The 20,997-nt window shown below is 42.2% G+C and overlaps 1 protein-coding gene across 1 annotated transcript in view; it reads right to left on the bottom strand.

Annotated features, from left to right (window-relative positions):
* Positions 1-20,997, bottom strand: part of GLI2 (GLI family zinc finger 2) — a 190,507-nt gene that overhangs the window by 148,442 nt on the left and 21,068 nt on the right. The window lies entirely within an intron of this gene.

Genomic DNA, 20,997 nt, shown 5'->3' with positions numbered 1-20,997 from the left:
GGTGGCACAGCACCTGTGGGAGAGATGCATCTTTCAGGAATGTCAATCACAGACCAGGCTATCCTAGGACACTGTGGCACCAAATGCCAACACTGAGGCCACTGAATTGCAACATTAATGATTTTCCCCTTTCTAAAGCCATTTACTTTCTGGGCTGCATTTGTTGGAAGGGAGATGACACTGAATAGAGAAATTAACATTTCACCCATTTTTTGGGTTTAGCCTGGTGTTCATATTTTTCACAAACACTAATGTCACTTCAATATTGCTGCTTCATTACAAACAAGTCTGATTTATAAAATAGCAGAACATTTGAATAGTTTCCCCACTTCCAGTATATTTTCAAGTTGCCAACCTTAGAGCCTTGAAAAAAAGTTACCTTTCAGATGTTGGGTTATAAACAATCACAATACATCATCAAAACACACGAACAGACATAAAAGCTCAAAGCCAGACACAGCATCAGCAGTGGTCCATGCCCAGACATGCAGACTGGGGTACCTGACTTTCCCTCCTCTCCCTCAGAAGTTATCTTTGTTTCTTTGGAAGAACTGAGAAGATGGAGGAGTGGGGGCTGGAGGGAAGACTCTTTTGTGGTAGAACAGGAAAACAAAGTCATGCTTGTAATTTTACAAAACCAATCCTACATGTCTTATCACGAGAAAATTCCCACTAAGTGAATTCCGACATGTGAAAAACCGTCAAAGTAGATAATCAAGACACTCCTGCATTCAGACTCTGCATTAACATGCTGCAAAAAATATGGGATGATGCCACCAGGTAAACACAAATTGCTCAAAAGTGATGCGTCACCATTATAACTGGTCCATGAATCTTCACTTGGGTTTTTTTTATTTGTTTGGTTTTGTTTCAAGAGTGAGAGAATTGTGGCAAAGTGTTGTCTAAGTTTGTGTTTTTGATGTAAATCCAAAGAAGTTTTCAATTTCCTGTTACACAATTGTCTGGGTTTTTTCCAAAAACAGAACCAAAAAGACAAATAGTACCTATGTGTGCACACATGTATCTAATGAAGAAGTATTGTTTTCATTTTAGGAAACCTTTGCACACCAAAATAGGGGAAAAAAAAAAAAGAAAACATAGAACCCCTAAAAATCCCCCTTCATCAAGTCTTCATGCTCCAACAAGAGCAGAAACTCTAACAACTAACATGTCAGAGAAAACATCTGTGGTGCTTGGCAGCTATACCAGGGTGGGTTACAGTTAAACAGGGTGGATAACAGACTGTATTAAGGGTGGAGGACCATTAAACTGTTTACAACAAAATTCGACTCTAATTGCAAATCACTAATAACCTATTGACTTTTCATCAGGTTCATGAGTAAAAGATACTAAAAAAGTAAATTGCACATACTACAAGAGGGGCAGAAACTCTGATTCTGAATGGGGATGTTAATGCAGATTCCACAGAGCGGAGAAGAGGTGGCACAGGAGATCTGGCTAACAGGACAAGAGCTGCCCTGATACTGGATTCAAGGGAGGTTTTGAGAAGTGAATGTTTTGTTGGCTTGGTGGTGACTGAAGGAGAATCCTCACAGGGTTTCACTTCCGTGCTGCAGTAGTTTGGGCACTTTCAACTCTTATGAATGAAACCCCAAATACAAACCACATGCAATGAAGTTTAATGGGTTTGCTTTATGTAGGGGTGGGATGAGTAATAATGTCTTGTAGTGACTAGTCCATCCAGATGACATTGAACAGGCTCCAAAGCTTGGATAAGCAACCCCTTCATTTGGCTCAAGAAATGAAAATCTTTATTTTGAGCAATGAAAGGACTGCATCCTTGCAAAAATCCCTATAGCAACTTCAGAACATGTTTCATTACAAAATTTTGGTTTATTTTTAAACATTCCAGTTCTGTTCATCAGCCTATTGAATTCTCCCTCCAGAGGCACACGTGTAAGCATGCAGAAGAGAGAAGCCTGGGAAGGAAACAAGAATGTAATTAAAAACAAAAAAGCAACACTTCAGTTGGCTCATTTTCCTCTGCTGAACACACACACCACACAGGCTGCTATTCCACACTTCTTTATTCCACTCCACATATTGTCTTTATAATATAGACTACAGTTGCCAGCTGAAGGCAGGATGCAGACCACATAAAATGGCTGGCAGTTCATAAACTGGGGAATGGAGAAAAATTCATCCAGATGAGAATGGGAGAAGAGTTTCTCAGAGGAACATAAGAGTATTCAGGGTTGGAAAGGACCCATGGAGGTCATCAAGGTCAGCCTTATGCTCACAACTAGCATTTGAAAATCCCCAAACTGTTGAAATACCTGAAAGTTGCTGTAGCAGGAGAGGTCAGAGCTATATGGGATGTACCCATGAACCACAACAAAGCCTAGTCTGCAAGGACACAAGCATGCTGGTAAACAAAAATTCTAGAACAACCAAGAATTCTTGCAAGGATTATATGAGGGAGAATGAAATCAACACTTTGAAGAGTACTCCATTTCTGCGAGCTGTGACTTGAGTTTTAAGGTGATACATTTTTCCAGAAATTAACAGTTAAGTAAGTACTGAATGGCAGAGCCCCTAAGTTTTCAGCAGCACGGGTCCATCTTCTACAGAGAAAAGAGACTACAATGTGGCTGGCTGTCATTTCAGTGGATGGGAATAAGTCTTTCAGGAGACAGGCTAAAGAATTCAGGAGGGTATTAAGCTAATGACAAAAGACAAGGGTGAAAATGAGCACTCATTTAGCCAGAAATCAAGATGTCAAGATTAAAATTAATCAAGGTACCAAGGGACTCAAAGAGAAGAGATTCCTTAATTGTGTAGACTGTAACACTATGAACACAAGTAATAAACAAGAAGTGGAATAGCTCCTTTAATACACAAATTAGTCCTGACTGGTATTACTGATTCTGGTGGAAACATTAATATGAATGGAGAGTTACAATCATTTTGTGTATCAGGAACTGGAAACAAATACAGAGTCATGAAGCCTGTCAGTGACAAATGGCTGTTGACAAGGTAAATAAAGATGATTGGTATGTACCAGTGAGACGCTCTCCATCCCTAGATGGCCTAGATAAAGATTACAGGTTCTAAAGCAACCACATACAAGGCCACACATCTGGAAAATAATTGATTAAAATGAAGACTGTGTGAAACGCTGACTGGAGATGACTTGAAGTTTGTGGCAGGCAAACAGTGGCTGAGAAGCTCTATGGAGGGTACCAATATTAAAATGATTAAAGCAATATGTGTTTGTCTACACAGAGTTTGGGAGGCTGTAATGCCTCTGCCTAACCCTGAATTGACAGTATGTGCAGTTCTGGTGCCCACAGTCCAAGCAGAGAGATAAAAATTGCAAAGGCTCCTGTGCCTCACATGAGAAAAATGAAAGAGAGGTCTAAAGAGAAGCACTTGCAGGATGACTTGATCAGTATATTAACACATACACAACTGCAAAGTCTAAGAGACAGAAATTAAACTGGAGAAATTCAGATTAGAAACAAGGCTCCCAGTTTCAACAGAAAAGAGAACTAGATTCAGGCTGGTGCCAGACTTTCTAGCACGGCAGAGCTGACATCGTGTTCAGATATTTTTCCAGGAGATCTGCTGTAGTCTAAGACTTATCACAGGACATGGGTTTTAAGTACAGGGTGGGTTTAAGAAGGTTACACTAGATCAGCACCTTGATCCTCTGTGCACCTATGTATCAGGGTATTATTAATGGTTGGTTTGCCATACCTTCACAGATCAAAACATCTGCATTTAAAAGGATTAAATTTTAGCATGTATGTCTCTGCTGACAACCAAACTAATTTCTACCTTCCAACTTCTCTATTTTTTTCTTCTGTGATAAGGACTTAGGACAGGTGTTTATGTCCTGCCAATGGCAATGTTGCAGAATATACATTCCTTCACTATGCAGTTATGTCTACTGTGCTACAAGTATTTTGATTACTGAGACAGATTATAAAACCGTTCACCAACAGAATATCATGCAATCTTCACTTTGTAGCCTGTAAGAACTCACTTTGTTTCTTGATCTGGTAAGCAGCTGCCAGCATCAAAAAAAAGAAAGAAACAACATTGTAATTTATTTCATTCTCTTGTTAGAAAAGCTAAGGGTAAAACCTCCCTTCTCAACCTCAGTAGTGGAGTCTCCACAACCTAAAGAAGACTGGAAATACAAGGAGGTCGGGTCCTCCGCAGCCCTGCAGAGTCTGCTACACATACAAAACAAGCTGGGCTGATGAGCCGGAATATCTCATGTCCCCAAAACTTACTGGAACAAAACACAGACCAGCAGTGAACTTTTAGCAAATGTCAGCAGGTTGCTATGGCTCAGAGGAAAGGTTCGGGAACCACGTTGTGTGTACACGACTGCGCAGCGGAAGCAAGTGAAGCACAAGAACTGTGTTTGGTGGTAGCCAGGCCAGGGGCTGAGCAATGGAAACTGCATTTGCTCTTGTTGAGTCCCCATAGATTTTCAGAGGCTATACCAGACTTCAGAGCCCAGTGACTGATATGACCACTAGACACAAAAAAGATTCTGTTTCATTACATAAGACCCAAATCATTAAGGCAAGCCTGAGAAGATTCTGTAAATACTGCCTCCTCATTTGCTTTTGTTCCTTGCTACTTTCTAATTTAAGACAAAATGCAAAGGATTCATATTAATTCTTCGGGACAGAACTCTTTTATAGAAGCATGTGTGTCTGCACACACATATATCTAGTTTTAGTTATAGTTATTGTTTAGTTATAACTAAACCAGTTATAAGTAATATATAACTATTTACTGAAACTATTACAATTTACTTTGCAGTTGCTGTACATTATTTCTGTCGTATATCAATGCACATGATAATTATATTCTATGTCCATATCTTTTTTCTGCATGCAGGCTTTTAGAGTTCCTCCTCGAGAAAACAGTCAAAACAAGATAACTCTTTCACCTCCTGTCTACAATTCCCTCCCTCTTCCTAAAGTTTCTACTCTTTTCTCTAATTACCTCACTCCTCCACAACCATCCTAAACCATGTCACAGCCACTTTTCTTGCTCTCCTTGCTCTTTCTCTCTTTTTTCTGCTCTTTTCCCTGGTCTGCCTTGGTCTGCCTCTCTCTTAAACCCAAAATCCCACTTGTGTCTATAACTCATTCAATCTTCCTTCTTGTTCACAGCTATGCTGTATTCAAAGCCCAGTTGCCTCCGGGCTTTCTCTCCACTAAATCTTACCTACATTTTACTCTCAGATTGACCTAGTTTGGACCTAATTCCTTCCAACCACACAGAAACTTCAATCTGTCTCTCAAATATCTCTCATAGCAGTCTGGTCGTGGTTAGAAGGTAGCAAAGGATGCCAAATGCTGTAGAAGTGGATAGCATCTTGTTTGTTATCCAAGTTTGAAACCTGGGGTGGTCCTCAGATGCCTCCAACCCCACTGTAAGATTTTACCTCTAGGCCACCTCTGACTCCTGCTTCTTCCTTCTGCACAGTGTCTCAGAGTTTGGCTCTTCCTTGAGCTTCCTGCCACTCACCTACACATCTGAACTCAAAACACCAGCCTCTAAGCCATTCATTTTCATTTACAGCAAGTTCCTTTACATTGGCTCTAATGAGCACAAAGCTGATTTCACAGCCATTCAGAATGTGGGAACAAAGAACATTTTCCTAGCTTGTCACTTTTTTCCTGTCACTTTGCTTTACATCCTTTGATGGCATGCTCTTTTGTTTTGCCTCAGCCATTGTCTCCTCTTTCAAAGCCTATCAAAGCCTACCACACTATGCTTTCAATCTCATTGGCTTCAGGAAGACTTCAGCAAATGCATATGCACTTGCTTCCATCAGGGCCTAAATATGTGTTCTTTGGGTGGGTTTGGTCATATCTGCCCACTCCCAGTCTCATTCATAACTAGTTTTCACCACTGAAACTACTAACTTGGGCTGCCTTCTGTTTTTTTACAGGTCTCCAAGTTAAGAACCAGATCCCCTCAGAAAATCAGGAACTAGTGAACACACCTGCTCTGTTTTTACAAGTACTATGGTTCCACAGTTAACTCTATTTTTCCTCCTGTAAGGGAATAATCACTTGCATAACTCATTTAATCATAACTCGCTTTTCCCTCACCAGAAGAAAGATTATACTTATATCCACTTGCTCTCTGCACAACACACAGTGACATGGAATCTTGACATTCAAAATTATACACTAGAAATACTGAAAAACCTCTTCAAGTATGCATTTTAATTGCTGTCATAACCTAGCACTCAACTGAAAAGCCAGTTAGCTTTTTCTCCACTGAAGCAATTAAACATTTATTCTTTCCCATCTCTACAGTCATCCTTTTGAGTCCAAACCTTCATAGAACTGAAGGCACAAGGATGGAGGACCTATCATCAGCTATAGATGACCACACAACTTTTTGTCTCCAAACCATATCCATAGCTACCCAACATCTGGTACCACTTTGTCCTCTTGGGCATTTCCCAGCCTTTCATGTATTATAAGTGAGACAGCTCAACATACTTTATGTTTTGGAGCCATTATCTTCACTGCAAACTCAGTTTCATAGGTTTATTGCCAATAAATGTTTATAAATGTTAATTGAAAAAACCCAGAGAAGATGTATCTTCTGACAACAAAAGTTGTTGGACATCCCCCAAACATTAGTGGCATGCTGAGAAAACAGTAGATGTCTTTCCTTACCACTCTCGCAACCAAAGACTGGTCTTTATTTAGAGAATATGTCCAGGCAGATGACTTCAGAGAAACAGACCTGAAGCACATGCTGGGCTGGCTTTTCATGGCTGCAGTCCACTGAGATTTTCAGAATACAGGACTGGTAGCTGTGAACATTCCTTAATGCTTAGGCCTTCCCTTTTGCTGAGCAGTGCAATGATACAACACAGCCCCAAGGTCACGTGGCTGCTGCCTGGCCCTTTGGCTGGGACCAGGACACAACCACTCATACTGTGTGTCATGCAGAGAACTTACAGCTTTTACCAAACCTGTGGCCTTTTGGGTTCCAGCCCCCCCAGCCACCCAAGGGCCCTGGCAGCTAAAGGCCTGTTTCAGACCGTGAGAATCGGCAACCAAAGGAACGAACCGTCAGCAACTCCAGCACCACATGCAAATTACAGAGCAGGCGAGACCTCAAAGCAAACATCGTGTGTAAATAACTTCAGGGAAAACACACATAGGAAGAGATCTATCTGTTAGAGGAATAAATGATTCCTGTTCCTTCAGGTGCAACGGAGCAGACCTCAGCTCCCAGAACAGGCCCACTTGGAAGGAACACACTGTCGTCCCACCTCACTGTGCCACCAAGACCTGTGTCTCTGACAAGCATTGTGACTGTATTACCAATAAGCACAAAATAAATTAACTGCAGTACCTGTTTAAGAAGAGAGTAGGAAACCACAGCCTACTGAGAGATGTGATAAAAAAAAGGTGCAAAAATGTTCCATTGCTTCTAAGAAATCCTCAATGCAGTTTCCTGGCTTACCTACCCCTGCCATTGTGCAACACTGCACAAGAAACCAAACAGACACCAAAATAGCACTAAATATTGCCCAGTCTCTTTTGCTATTGTCAAGGATGAGGGGAAAATAAAGTGAAGTGACAATGAAAAGCTTTTGTAATGCAATTTGGCTGCTGTGACAGTACATGAGGATAGACAGATGACCAGACAACTTTTCATTCAAACCCATCTTAATACAGAGGAAAATGATTTTGGATATTTTTCTATATATTCACTATAAAATGAATCAAAATAACATCAAAAAAATGCTGAAATTATGTAATAATTATGACAGTCCCAAATGTTCAACAAAAGAGATTCATTATACACACATTTAACACATATAATCAAATTTCCTTTGGCTGAGTCATTATAAATGTCCAGTTGATCAGCCCTCTAGATCCACACCATCTTAGCCTCCTCTGATCACAGCAGCACACAGTACAATTGCTTTTCCTGCCATCCTTGGAAAACTTCTCTCTTGAGCCTTCCTGGAATGGGGTTGCATCATCCAGCTCATTCTGCTCTGCAGCATCAGTACTAATCCCCAACATCCTTAATAAATGCAAACACAAAGTTTCCCAGAGTTCTGTTCCCAGAGCAGCTTTACTTTGCTAGTGACCAGAAAGGTGTGAAGATATCTAAAGAGTTACTCTATGCTAGTAGAGAAAATATGCACACCCAGGTACTTGCAGTCACTTTTCACATCTAGTTTTGACTTTTACTGGTCTTGGGCCCTCCGAGAGATCCAAGTCTAACCTGCCCTGCCCTCCCATGTTTATTTCTCTGACCCAGAAAATCCCTCTGCTGCAGCTTCCAGCTTAAACTTTCACCCTAGACAGGACCCTCACTGAGAAAAAAAAACCACTCTCAGACTCTTTAGTCATTCCCAAAGTTTCCTGATCTGCCAGTAAAACCCCAGGGCTGTTGCATCTCACCTTCAATAGCCAGCTCCTTTGTTCTGCAGAGGGAACATTACGACCATACATCCCCACAGGAGAGGCTGGAATAATTCTCCTCACTGCTGTCCCAAGAAATTTTTACCTGTTTTGTGAATATTTGAAGTTTGGAGGTTGATGATGCACCTCTCTGCAAACACCGAAGTCATGCCATGATGCAGCAACGATGTATTCAAACACAGACAGAATCCCCAAATCGGCACAGCACTGCCTAAGGACTGTCACACTGCAACAGACAAATGGTCCCACTCATCCAACACCCTGTCTGACAGCAACCAGTGATGGATTCTTCAGACTAAAATACGAAAAGGTCATTTTCTTTGCCCAGGTTTAGAGCAAGGTAGCAGAGGGCAAGGACTCTTGCAAGCTGGGGCAGCAGATGATCGCTCTGTGCTAGGTCAGGTGAAGTGAGAAACTGGGGAGGGATCTCTGCAGAAGGTGTGAGCTTGTTCATTCTAGGCAGAAAGTGCCTAGAGATCATCAGTTCAGAGATAATACAGGAGCACAAATTACTACCATTAGGGCTTCTCTAGATTTGAATACTGAAACCAGAAACACTACTACCTTATTGTAGAAATACCTCAATCTTTCCTGAAACTTGCAGACCTACACACTATTTTAGGAAATGCATCATAAACATACTTCCACTTCTGAAGTTAATCACAATTGCCTTACAGGAGATTAACACCATAAAGCACTTTCACAGCTGACGTGTCTTTAAAAAAATTCCCAGAGTTAAACTTGTATAAATAATGTAAGTGACAAGGAATATAATTATTAAATGTTGTCATTTTGGAAGAAAATTAATTAGCGATAGCTGTCGCTGTCTTGTGTCTATTTAAGCAGTGTGCGTCTCAATTAAAATTTAATTGCAACAGATTCAGTCACAGCAGGGAAAAGTGATGGAAATGAAAAGCAGTCTGATCCTATATTGCCGCCTACAAGAGAAAGCATAGTAGAAACTGTGGGGGAAGGGGAGGAGAGAGGCATGAAGGTAAGAAAGCAAACCCACAGAGTCGTGCTGCTGCACAGCCAGGATGCCCAGCTCCAATGAGTGCTATTTGTTTCCAAAGCAGGTGACTGGCATTGGACACTAGCAACAACAGGAGCAAAACCAGCTGCTGGAAGGGCTATTGCTTCCCATCACAGCAGATGAACTCACATACCCACTGTGATATGAGAGATGGCATCGTTCTCCACACCACTGTGCCCTTTGCTTTCACCACCTCCTCAAAGTCATCCTGGAAAACCCCTAAGGCAGGACTGAGAAGGGCCTTCCTTAAGGAAGAACCAGAAAGATCTTGAAGACGAAGCCCTTCTGAAGCTCTAAGTCACTAGAGGTACAAAGATGTGGTTTGAGGAGGAATAGTCCCCTTCAGGTGACTTGGAGAAGCAGCCAGTGTCCTGTACAGCTTTGGATTATCTTCTCTAACAACGAGTGACCCAGGCATCACCTTTGTTCACTTCTGGAGGATTTTGGATGTCCATTACAAGATGGTTTAAAGAAATTACACAGCCAGAGGGAGTTAAGATACCTGGCTCATCTCTGCACATACAGGGTATTCTGGACTGTCCCTAAAATTCCAGCAGCCAATTCTTTATACTTTTTGAAAATACTGTCCTATTCTTAACCAAATTATTGAAAACATAGCTTTTCCTTCAACATTCACTTCTCAAGATTCGAGTTATCTACAACCTGCTTACTTAAACGAGTAATTCCCACCTCAGAGAAAAGTGAGCATTGCTGTAGGTGTATAGGATGCAAATCATACTGAAGCAAAAAACCAAAAGGTGCAGAGTCCTGAGTTCATTTATGACAAGGAAATAAAATGGGAATCAAAAATGAGATGCTCTGGCTTTAAAACTTCAGCTATTTATAAAATACTTGCTGAGTATAACATCATTGAACTACATATATATTCTTGAAATACTTCTGTTTGGACTTATTCAGCTTCCAAATGAGAAAAATATATTTCCTCCAAATTCCCAGGGCACATTCTCAGTCAACCTGAAAACCAAGTTATATTGCTTTTGACGTCATAATTATAATGTAAATTTACAGTACTTGATAATTTTGTTGATGATGCTGAAGCCATAACAGAATCAAACTCATTCTCCTACCAGTATGCAACTCTGCCCAGTCATAAAAATCATTGCTTTTTGCTATCAAAATTAGGGATAGCAACCTAAAATGGTATGTTCCTATTGAATATAGAGATAGATAGTGATGATAACAATCATAGTCCTAATAACAATACTGTCACAGTCTTAATGCTGCTAAGGTATAGTTATGATATAGCCATAGTGAAATGAAGATTTCATTAAAATTTGGTAATCCTAATCTCACTTTATCTTAAATACAGACAGTCTAACTGCAGTTTCATTATCAAAGCCTATAAAAGAGAAAATAAGCATGTATACATGATGTAATAAAAGAGTCTGCAGTTATAACTCTAATGAACCCAAATCTTTTCTGGTAGTGGCAAATGATGTAACACTCCCTAGAGAGTTCAGGCTGGATGTTCAGAAAAGTTTTCTCCAGGAAGGCCAAGCAGTGTTGGACCAGGCCACTCCCAAGAGGCTGAAGCACCTCTTTTCAAAGAGCTTTGCAAGACTCCACTAGACAAGCCATGACCAATTTTACCTAGTGTTGGTGGCAGGCCCTACTGGGGCTGGAAGCTGGGGATGGAGAGCCCCCCTCAGCTTTCTGTCACCTGAAATTTCTGGGATTCTGTGATCCTACAAAAGCGGAGTTGAGAAATCTCAATGCTTTGGAAGATCATACAGTTAGCTAAGGATTCACTGCTGCTGCTGCTTGAAATGTTCAGCATCAACCAGTCTGAGTGTTTACTCCACAGGTCACAGTCAGCAAACTACAGGGGAGCTGCCACATTTACTATTGTGCCTTTTTGCTAAAACCAATCCCAGCTACACATGAAGTAATGTGAGAGAATCTGCATCAAAGGTGTAACTGATGATGAACAAGCTGAAACATGAATTTAAAATATTACTTCCTTTTTTAAAGACAAATAAAAGGTAACCCCCAAACTTTTCACTGGAGAAATATTTAACTTTCAAACAAGATGATCAGCAACTTCTTTCCTTCTGCAAAACATTTCAAGTCTGGGAGGAGGGGGAAAGAAACAAACAAAACCCTCAGACTAATTTACAAAAGTCTGCAATATTTTTGTAAAGGTTATCAGATGTCTTCTATCTCAGCATAACTAAGGCCCAAAGAAAAGACAGACTGTTTACTGGCATGTATGCTGATCTCACAGATCTAACGCAGAAAGCACATGCCTTTCTGTGTACAGCACTCACATATAGTTTATGTGTAAGTTTCCCAAATGTTTTCAAATACCCTGAATAATACAGTGTAATTTTTTAAATCTCTGCTCAGTTTTCTGCATATTAATATATAATTATATGCAGGTTTTCCTCTGCTTTTGTTTGCTGCTAAGTGGGACTTGAGGCAATTCTTTTTTCAAACACTTTTCAGCTCACCATAAAGCTAAATGCTTATAACTTCAGATCCTGAATCCGACTGCTGAGCATACCTTTCATCACATCGCATTATTTGGTCTTCATTTAGCTGTCACAAAACCATTTCCTTTCGTCTACAGATTAATTACAGCCTGGTGAGGTTTCAGCACAAATACCTTCGCCCATTGGAGCCTCTGCAAAGACACAATGATTCATGCAGTATCTATGCCTCTGGAAGGGAAAATAAAGCTGAGGCAGGACACGCAAGCTGTGAGTGGATCCGATATCAAAAGAGCTGGAGCCTCCAGTGAACACCCAGCCATACCAACACAAATAAAGTTTCTGCACGACTTGTGTAAGAGCCACAGCTAAACATGAACCACCGCTTTAGTTCGGCGCTAAGCTGATTTAGCTACACCATTCATTCATCCAGGACTAAAGATGACAAGGCAGGAAGCATCACTCAGTCATGAATTATATGTGACACAAAAAAGCCACAGGTGTGGTTTGAGAGACTATGCGTGCAGCCGCCACAGCCCCGGATTCCAGTTAATTGCTGTAAGTAACTATGGAAAATGGACAGTGGGAAACTCCGTAGAAATGTGGAGAGCAAAGCAGTCCAAGAACACTTTCCCACTTGTTCAAAGCAGCGAGATATACCCTTTAAACATGTGTCAACTGTATCTGATGACGACCATGTCAGTGTATTAGGTCTGGATGGTTAGATACAAAGGGCTCGATTCTCTGCGGTGCCAGAGCCGTGCTGGCAGCGAGCTGGCTGCTGCTGCTGCTGCCTCGCAGCTGCCTGTGGGCCACGGACAGGGCTCTGATCCTGCTGCTCGGCTCGGCGCACACACCACTGCGGTCTGGCAGCACATGGAGCACCCCGGCTGTCACCCCACTGCCAGGAGCCTCCTCTGCCGGCCTGGGATGGAGGGGTTTGCCCTGAACCACAGCCGGCCTTTTTGTCACTTTCTTCTTTGGGGCATGCTGAAAAGTTCCTCTCCTTTTACAGCAATGAGATTGAAGAAAGGGAAATAAATTCCAAGATTTTTACATATTAAGAGCTGAGATGCATATACTACATAAATCAGAGCTTCTAATACCTGAAAGGAGACAGAGTAGGTCCTGACTTCTAACTGGATCTGGACCAATTTTTGTGTGGTATTGACAAAATCACCTCTCTGCCATGAAATCCTGGCAAAACCTTCCTGACAGTCCTCTCCTGCCAACTTCTTCCATTGCGCAAGCAGAGCTGTTTTACCAGCTGCTATGGGTGTGCATGAGGCCACTTGTGTGGCCTGTTTGGGAAATAAGAGCTAAGCAAGGGATTATGGATCCAGTTGAACTCATCCTTACAATCACTGAGAGCTAAATAGATCAGTGAAGTTGATGTTTGCTCACCTTCTCTCTTCAAGAGCAAAATACACTTACTCAGATGGCAAGGCAGTTCAGCCTCCATTCCGACCTCTCCCAGTGCTGATTTTGGGACAAAAATTTCTGTAAGAGCCCTCAAAATGAATGCATTTTTCAGTTTTGAATTGAATTTTCCCTTACTTCACACTCTGACATACTCAGCTATTTTCTAAAAGACAGTATATTAAATCCCCTGAAAAATCTTGCATCCATCTGGTCAGACATACAGAGCACAGAGATCTCAAGACCAGTATTTGCTGCTTCCTCAGTGATATTCAGTGTATTGGTTTTTACCTTTTGGGGGAGAATAGCTTTGTTCTTTGGTGTCAATCTATTCCCTCCCTCCAAGAGAGGTCCATCTGCTGCATGAGGACGCTGTGGCTCTCAGGCAGGTACCCAGCGAGCTCCACCCAGCCACCAGGGACAATCCCAGCAGTATTCTGGCCTCAAAACCACACAGAACAGCTAGTCCTTTCCAGTGTGATCTCCTTGCCAACAATAATCAACTGGTGTTTTGGAGAAATCACCAAATGAGAGGGATTTTTTTGTCTGGCTTTAAACGGTGCTAAATATCTGCAGCCCTCTTCAGTAACAAAGGACACAAAGAAAGGAGGGGAAAAAAAAAAGTCCTGCTTCTTTAGTTGTTTTTGCTGAATTCGGAAAGGTTCCTGTATCAAAGCTCAAAAAGCTGCAAGTTTGTGGAAGGCACATTAGCAATGCTTAGTGAGGAAAAATTAGTGAACCGTGTAAGAAAGACAACCGACCCAAGCCAGGGGATGTAATCAGTGGGCAAACTTCAGGAAGAACAATTCAGTAGGAGAAAGTATGCTGAGAGCCTTCAGACAATTCAACAGGAGCCACCCCGAACTCAAACCCAAGGCAGGTCACAGCGTGAAAAAGCACCAAGAAGAGGAGATATGTTTTAATTCATTAGATTGTATTTTACGAGAAATGGAGCCTCTAGGGAAGCCATTATTCTCATATAGATGTACTCCGGTGAAACAGACGAAAAAATACCTAGACTCCCTGATGCGAGAGGTCAAACAATTACAATTTCCTTAATTTCATATCCAGTTGGGAAATTAAACAACAGAACTATGGAAGCTTTACACTTCATTTTGAGGAAAGTGGCAATTTAAATTAATTTTTTTAATATTATAAGAATCGATGAGTGAGTAGAGGAGGGGGCTTTTCCCCAGTGACATTCCCCACCACCCTTTTTAAACAATCTTGCTCATTCAAAGGAAAAATAAATAAATAAATCAGGGAACACAAAGTCTTTCATAAAAGGCTGATTCCTTCACAGACAAAGCACTAAGTGTTGCTTCTCATGAAGCTGTTTTATTTCATTAATAAATTTTAATAGTTTTCTCTGCACAACTCAACAAGCTTTGTCCACAAAGTGCTTTCCAAAGTTGGGAATATTAGTCTCTGGAAAGAAGCAGCATCCTTTCCTCATGCTATAATATTTAGGAACAATTTATAGCAATGAAAAAGAAAACAGGAGACCTGTGGTCCATCTAGGCTTGGGCTATGTCTCTCCTCCACAACCCCATGAGCTAAGTCATGGTTGTGCTTTTCTAGTTCCTACAAAACTGGAAAAAAGTTCAAGGGCTTTATTGGTAAAGAACTCGACCAAGGTCCTGCCCTTTGGCACAGCTCCTTCAGAGCCTGAAGCAAGGTAGGTTCCCATAACACGGGATGGACATGGATGAGAGCGACTGGGAGGGTACACCAAGGAGCCTATATGGTTTCTGCACTGGCTCCAGTCACAGCATGCCCACAGAGCCCTCTCATCAGAAAGGGGCTGCAGTTTGGGGTCACATACTGATCTCTCAGTGCCACCCAGCACACGATATACACAACACCTGGTGGCAGCAGCCAGACCACAAAAAGCTGCAGCCAGGAAGAGCATGTCATTAATAGAAAACAAGCTAATGCTTGACACAGAACAAACAGGCTCAGGATACCTAACTACAGGACAAAACCAGAAAAACACAACACAACACAACACATTAGCACTTGTACAAAGACAGTGACAATAAATAGTCTGCTGGCCATTGGGGATGAAGATGAGAAAATGAATTGAAAACCTTTTTTAGTGTTTCACTGGTGGAAAAATATGAATTAGAGGGGGTGTTTTTTTGGCCAGAATTAACTCATGAAAATCTGCTAGCAGGGTTCAATGGGAACTGCTATCCCAAGGCTCAAGAGATTATTTTTTAAAACTTTACACCTAAAACCAGCAAGCCAACGGAACTTACATTACAGAGCTGCAAACTCTGGCACCCACATGTGACTTTGAAGACATTAAAGATTTTCTAATTAAAGGCAAGACCATTTGCAAGACAGATGATTCCAGTTTACTGTCAAGCCCATTGGCAGACATGACTGAAGCACAGCTAGGAGCGTGCAGAGAGCTGCTCGTAGACAGGCTAGGCCAGGACAGTCAGTCTGTGTCCCAGGATGCTCGTGCAAACACGAGTAGGGAGAATAGCAACCCAGCCAGAAGCACTGAAAGCCAAAGTAATTTTTGTCTTGATGCTGTAGGCAGTTGAAGAAAAGGCAGCTGTACCTACAGCTATGAGGACATAAAGACGTCCAGTCAGAAAAGGAAAAAACATCAGCCTGACATTTGCAGGCTGCAAAACTCTTGGTGTACATCTGGTCAGACCAGCCTCTGGGGACCAGCCCTGCTCCTGGAGCTGCTCAATGAGAGATTCAGCTCCAGCTGCAGAATAATCCCAGTTACTGATAAGCAGGATCACACTGCAGAAGCAAGACTAAGCATGGATGACGTAGAGTGAAACCACTGTAAAACCAACTGATTAAAAATAAATAAATAAAAAAATCTAAGAGACAGCATTACTTAGGCTGTGTAGTAGCTGACGTACAGGATTACCTCCACTGGCTTGGGAGGTCAATCAACAGATCTTTTTGCTGTACTCTCCTGCACAAATTATCTTCACTTTTATGCTTCACCAGACACCCCAGATGCAGCCTGTTCCAGCAACCAAGGAGACAGCCTACACCAAACTGATCCTGGGATGCTGTGAACCCATTGTCCTGCCTGCCCCCATCTTCCCTCCCATTCTCCTGTGCTCACATAAATGTAATCACAGTGTCAATCAGTTCAGGGAACTGATCCTGCCAAAAACCATGATTCTGGGAGGAATTTAAAAAGGAAAAAAAAAAAAAGGATCAGTTTTCAGCATGTGAATGTGTATATTGTATGACTACACGAGTGCCAGAGTGGTAAAGACGGAAACAGGATTGTAACAGCTGGATCAGTTTAAGTTGCCTTTGACCAACACCTTACAGAGGAAAAATTCTAAATACATTCTCTCACAAGTAGCAGAGACTGGGGAATCCTGGTGCCAGTGGAGGGGCCAGAAAAGTCCATGCATGTGGCTCCACAAGGCCCCTTGGACAGTTTTTCAGCCTCTCAAAGGCAGGCATTTGCATTGGTGGACTTGTGATGGTTTCCAGACAGAGCATGTGGGCTCTGGGTCCTATGCTGATGGCATTCCTGTGAATCTGCCACTGACCAAGAGCACTGCCCCGAGTACAGCGAGTCTGAAAATCGTCTGCCTCCAAAGAGAGGCTACCAGGCAGCAGCTGGAGAACAGCACAGTCAGGAGGAGATGTGCAAAGTTCTAACTACTGCGCATTAACCTCTTCTCACAAGCTTTATTGTAACTATTTTTAAATCACTAATCACTGGTTTTAACAAAAAATGCACATGGATAGTACCGGGGCCAGTCAGGCATTCCCCAGAGCTGCTCCTTTGGGGACCTTCTCCCCCTTGGCACAACAGCCCACTTGCTTCATTTCAGGCTGCAGTGCTGAAGTTCCCAAGGAAACTTCTGGTCTTTGAGAACCAGAAAATTTAATTTTTTGTTTAAAATATAAAGTTCCCTAATACAAAATCTTACAGCATCTGGCAGGGGCAGCTGAGGTTCTGGGTTGTCTTTACACCCCAGTGATAGAAAATCCATGTCACCTAAACGCATCTCCAACATGTCATGTTACACACGAAGCAAAGTCTAATGACTAAACTGCTAATCAGCCACCTCAAACCACCATCTCACTGCAACTATCACATATGGACATGACGGCCCTGCAGGCTGAGCCTCACCCTTTTTAACCCTGAGCAGGCCCTGTATCAACAAATAAGTTTTACAGAGCTTTGTTTCTTCACCTGTGAAATGAGGAAATCTGTGCTTACTCGTCTTTGTTAATATTCTTTTGTTCGTGTTTTGTAAATGGTCTTAGCGAACATTTATCCCACTGAGGAGCAGTGTGCAAATTATTTTTAAAGTTCCTGCAAAGTACACTGCGTAGGATCCATAAAACAACACTGCTTTTATCTTTCTCTCTGCATGCCGCTCTATCTCCCGCCTTAGCATAACAAAGAAGACGATGTTTAGGGGCATCAAAACAGATTTTTCGAAGGTAAAAGAACAACAGCCAGTGGCTAAATAAATGTATGTGGAAACGGAGTAACCAAAGCAGAGGAAATAGATTGGAGATGTCTCAAGTAAATCTCAAAGTTTTCCAAACCAAACATTCTTGGAAACTGATATTCTTACTCTCCTAAATCACTGCTCCACGGCTGGAAATCCTGCTTCCAGAAAAACATTTGGTGCTGCTTTTTGTGCAGTGAGGAATGTAAAGAATAAAAATCCTGCAGCCTCGTGTTTTTATTGTGGTTTTTACAAAGCTGCACTGCTGGAAAAACTCAATGGAAAGAGCAGCTTTCTGTGGATGGTGAGGAATTACTTTTTCCAGGCACACATGCAGAAGGCTTTGCTCGCAGGGCCGGGCAGAGCGGCTCCCCCCGGAACACAGGCAGGGTGTGAATGCGGAGTCAGCCACTCACCCACGCGCCGCTCGATTTCCTGGATTTAGTGAGTGGTCTTTGTTGGAGCTGAAAGGCTGCAGCTGGAGTGGAGGATACAAGTTCACCAGGGGTTATTTAGCTCCAGACAGTCTTCATAAAAGCACAAGTAAGTCAGAGCAAACTTTCTTTTTTTTTTTTTTTTTTTTTCCTTTTTTTTTTTTTTCCTTTTTTTGCCTCCCCCAAGCAATGAACTTCTGAACTCTGCTATTGCGAGTCGAGATATGACAGGACAGTAGAGGACTGCTAATTTGCATTTCACTGATCTGCACAGCCCATAACTCACACAAACACACACAGAGCAAACACGTTTCTCCATACTTCTCAGAAAAGATTTAATAGTGAAGCGTATGGCTGAGGTCTCCTATTACTTAGGCAGTTAAGTTTTCCAAAATACACAATACTTCTACTATATCTGAAAACAACTAATACTTTAAAGTGCTCCATATGCATCAAGCCCAGAAAGAAAATATATTAGGTGATGTATTATCCTTTCTTTTTTTATTATGGACCTTTGCTTCATCACTAATGAGTGGAACTAAATTGCTCTTACAGCTGTGAGCAAATTCACACGGGGCAAGTTTCATAAAATAGTGAGGTCGCAAAGCAAAGGGAATAGCTCAGATGTTTCTGGTTTATTGATCACCTGCTTACAACTGCTTGGGTACCACCATTAAGCTCCTATCCAAACAGTGACCTTCCAAAGCAGATTCCCCAACTGAGCTCTGCTCCAGCAATACTCCAAATCTTAATGGCACTATACAACCTTATCAGCGATATGCTACACATTGCATATACACCAAAACATGTGTAACAGAGCTCAGGAGCTCCTGTCACAAGAGATTTCCAATGGAAAGCATCAGGTTGTCAACACTGGAAATGTCTGTGGCTGTGCACCAGTTTGAGGTAACTGCTCATGGGGTGGGTCAGAACACTGCCTCTTTGCTCAGCAGCTGTCCAGGCAGACACTCGAACTCCCCAGCTTCTGTTCCCACCTCACGGACTGCCTTCTGCACCTGGGAGCCGGGATGCCCATCCCAGGCTGCTGGCAGGAGCACAAAGCTTGTGAGAGCTCCATGAGTCCAAGCCCTACATGAAGCTTAAGGGCGGCTTTAAGCCCTCCTTCCCTGGGATTCGGGAGTTGGGGCAGACAGCTGTTCTCTTTCATTTCAGAGTAATCTGCTAAAACCAGTTTTGTTTTGGTTTTTTTCTTTTTTTTTTTTTCCCTTCCAGAGCAAAAAAATGTATGGAATTTCCTTTCTGTGAGACCCTTTTAAGAGCTCTGTTGGGAAACTGAGTGAATTTTCCCAAACTATTTCCCCCAAAACCAGAAATATCAGTTAGTACCAGCTCCAATTCATTTCTTGTCAGACAACCAAATTTGAGATTCATCTTATCCTTGGGCAAGTCCCTTTACAACCTTTTCTTGCTCCCCTTAGTCAAACACATGAACTTCAAAAGACTGAAGAATCCTGTATGTGAACTGCCTGAAGAGAAGGTGGTGATTCATAACACAAGGGAAAACGTGTGATAAAGCAGAGGAGCTTATCCCAGCTGTTGAAAGAGACGTGTAGAAAGCCATGCAAGATTAAAATGCCAGGTTTCCATTTTCTTCGCATATTCAAAGGGAGAGATGCAATCTTCGCATCCTGCCAAACTGTAGCCCAACAGGAATGTGTGCAGTTGTTTTGACAAACTGCAGCTTACTAGAGAAAACTTAATTTTCACATCATAAACTTTCCTTAAGCTGGCTTCAGGCTTCATACTTGCCAAACCTCAGCTACAAAAATGTTATTCAAAACCAGTAAAATTTAGGGACACCAGCACAATTCTGTGTCTGAACCACATCTCCAAAATCTAAAGCTTGGTTCTGCAGCTCTCAGTCATCCCAAGCAGCACTTAAGACATATGGTCTACCCAAGTCCCATGTTGCTTTTCATTGCATGTTACATATATATAATTAAACCCTTCTGGCTCAACACAAATCAGAGTTTAAGATCCAGTTTGATCACTACCAGCAGTTCTCCCCTCCTCTCCCCGCTCCCATACACACATGTCTCTACAACAGCTATCAGAATTTATGGGTGTAAATCATAACAGAGGTAGACCAATTCAGGGGTCCAGCACTGGTTGGTTGCTAATTATTTCACCTCTATTTCTACATTCCTAAGGGACTTTTAACCTAGTGAAAGTCCCCAGCCTGCTAGCTCTGGAAATCATTTGCAGACATGGCTGTGCTGTGTATGAAGCACGTTACGGCACCTCTGGACTGGGACTGTCCAGTCCAAGGCAACCCAGTACTGGGCTGCTCAACCTCGTCAGTGAGATGCCAGGACACTGCTAAGCCTGCCTTATCACTTGCTTATCTGATGCTAGCTCAGAGGTGCTGAGCTGCACCTCACCCCACAGCACACACCAATGAACCCAGTCCCAGCACTGCCCTTTCCTCCTGGCCCTCAGGAGAGACGTGGAGGACAAAGCTCAGAGTTACGGCCACTCAGTTTCCCATCTTGTCAGAGAAAAGTGACAAGTAATGATTCATCCAGAGTGGACGTACTGCAAAGACAGCTGATTTTCTGGACATCCTAATAAATCCTGGGAAATCTGTTCTGCATTAGAATACAGGATCCTGAAATGCTGGCAGACCTTAAGTCACTTCTGCAGTGGGACACAGGTGGGCACCATGAAGCAGTGCTCTAATTCCTAGGGAGCCAAGGGTCCCCATTCTCTGACACTATT

This window comes from Corvus hawaiiensis, chromosome 7, assembly GCF_020740725.1.
Source record: "Corvus hawaiiensis isolate bCorHaw1 chromosome 7, bCorHaw1.pri.cur, whole genome shotgun sequence".
In the NCBI taxonomy this organism is placed as follows: domain Eukaryota; kingdom Metazoa; phylum Chordata; class Aves; order Passeriformes; family Corvidae; genus Corvus; species Corvus hawaiiensis.
This window is presented reverse-complemented; position numbering and strand designations above follow the sequence as displayed.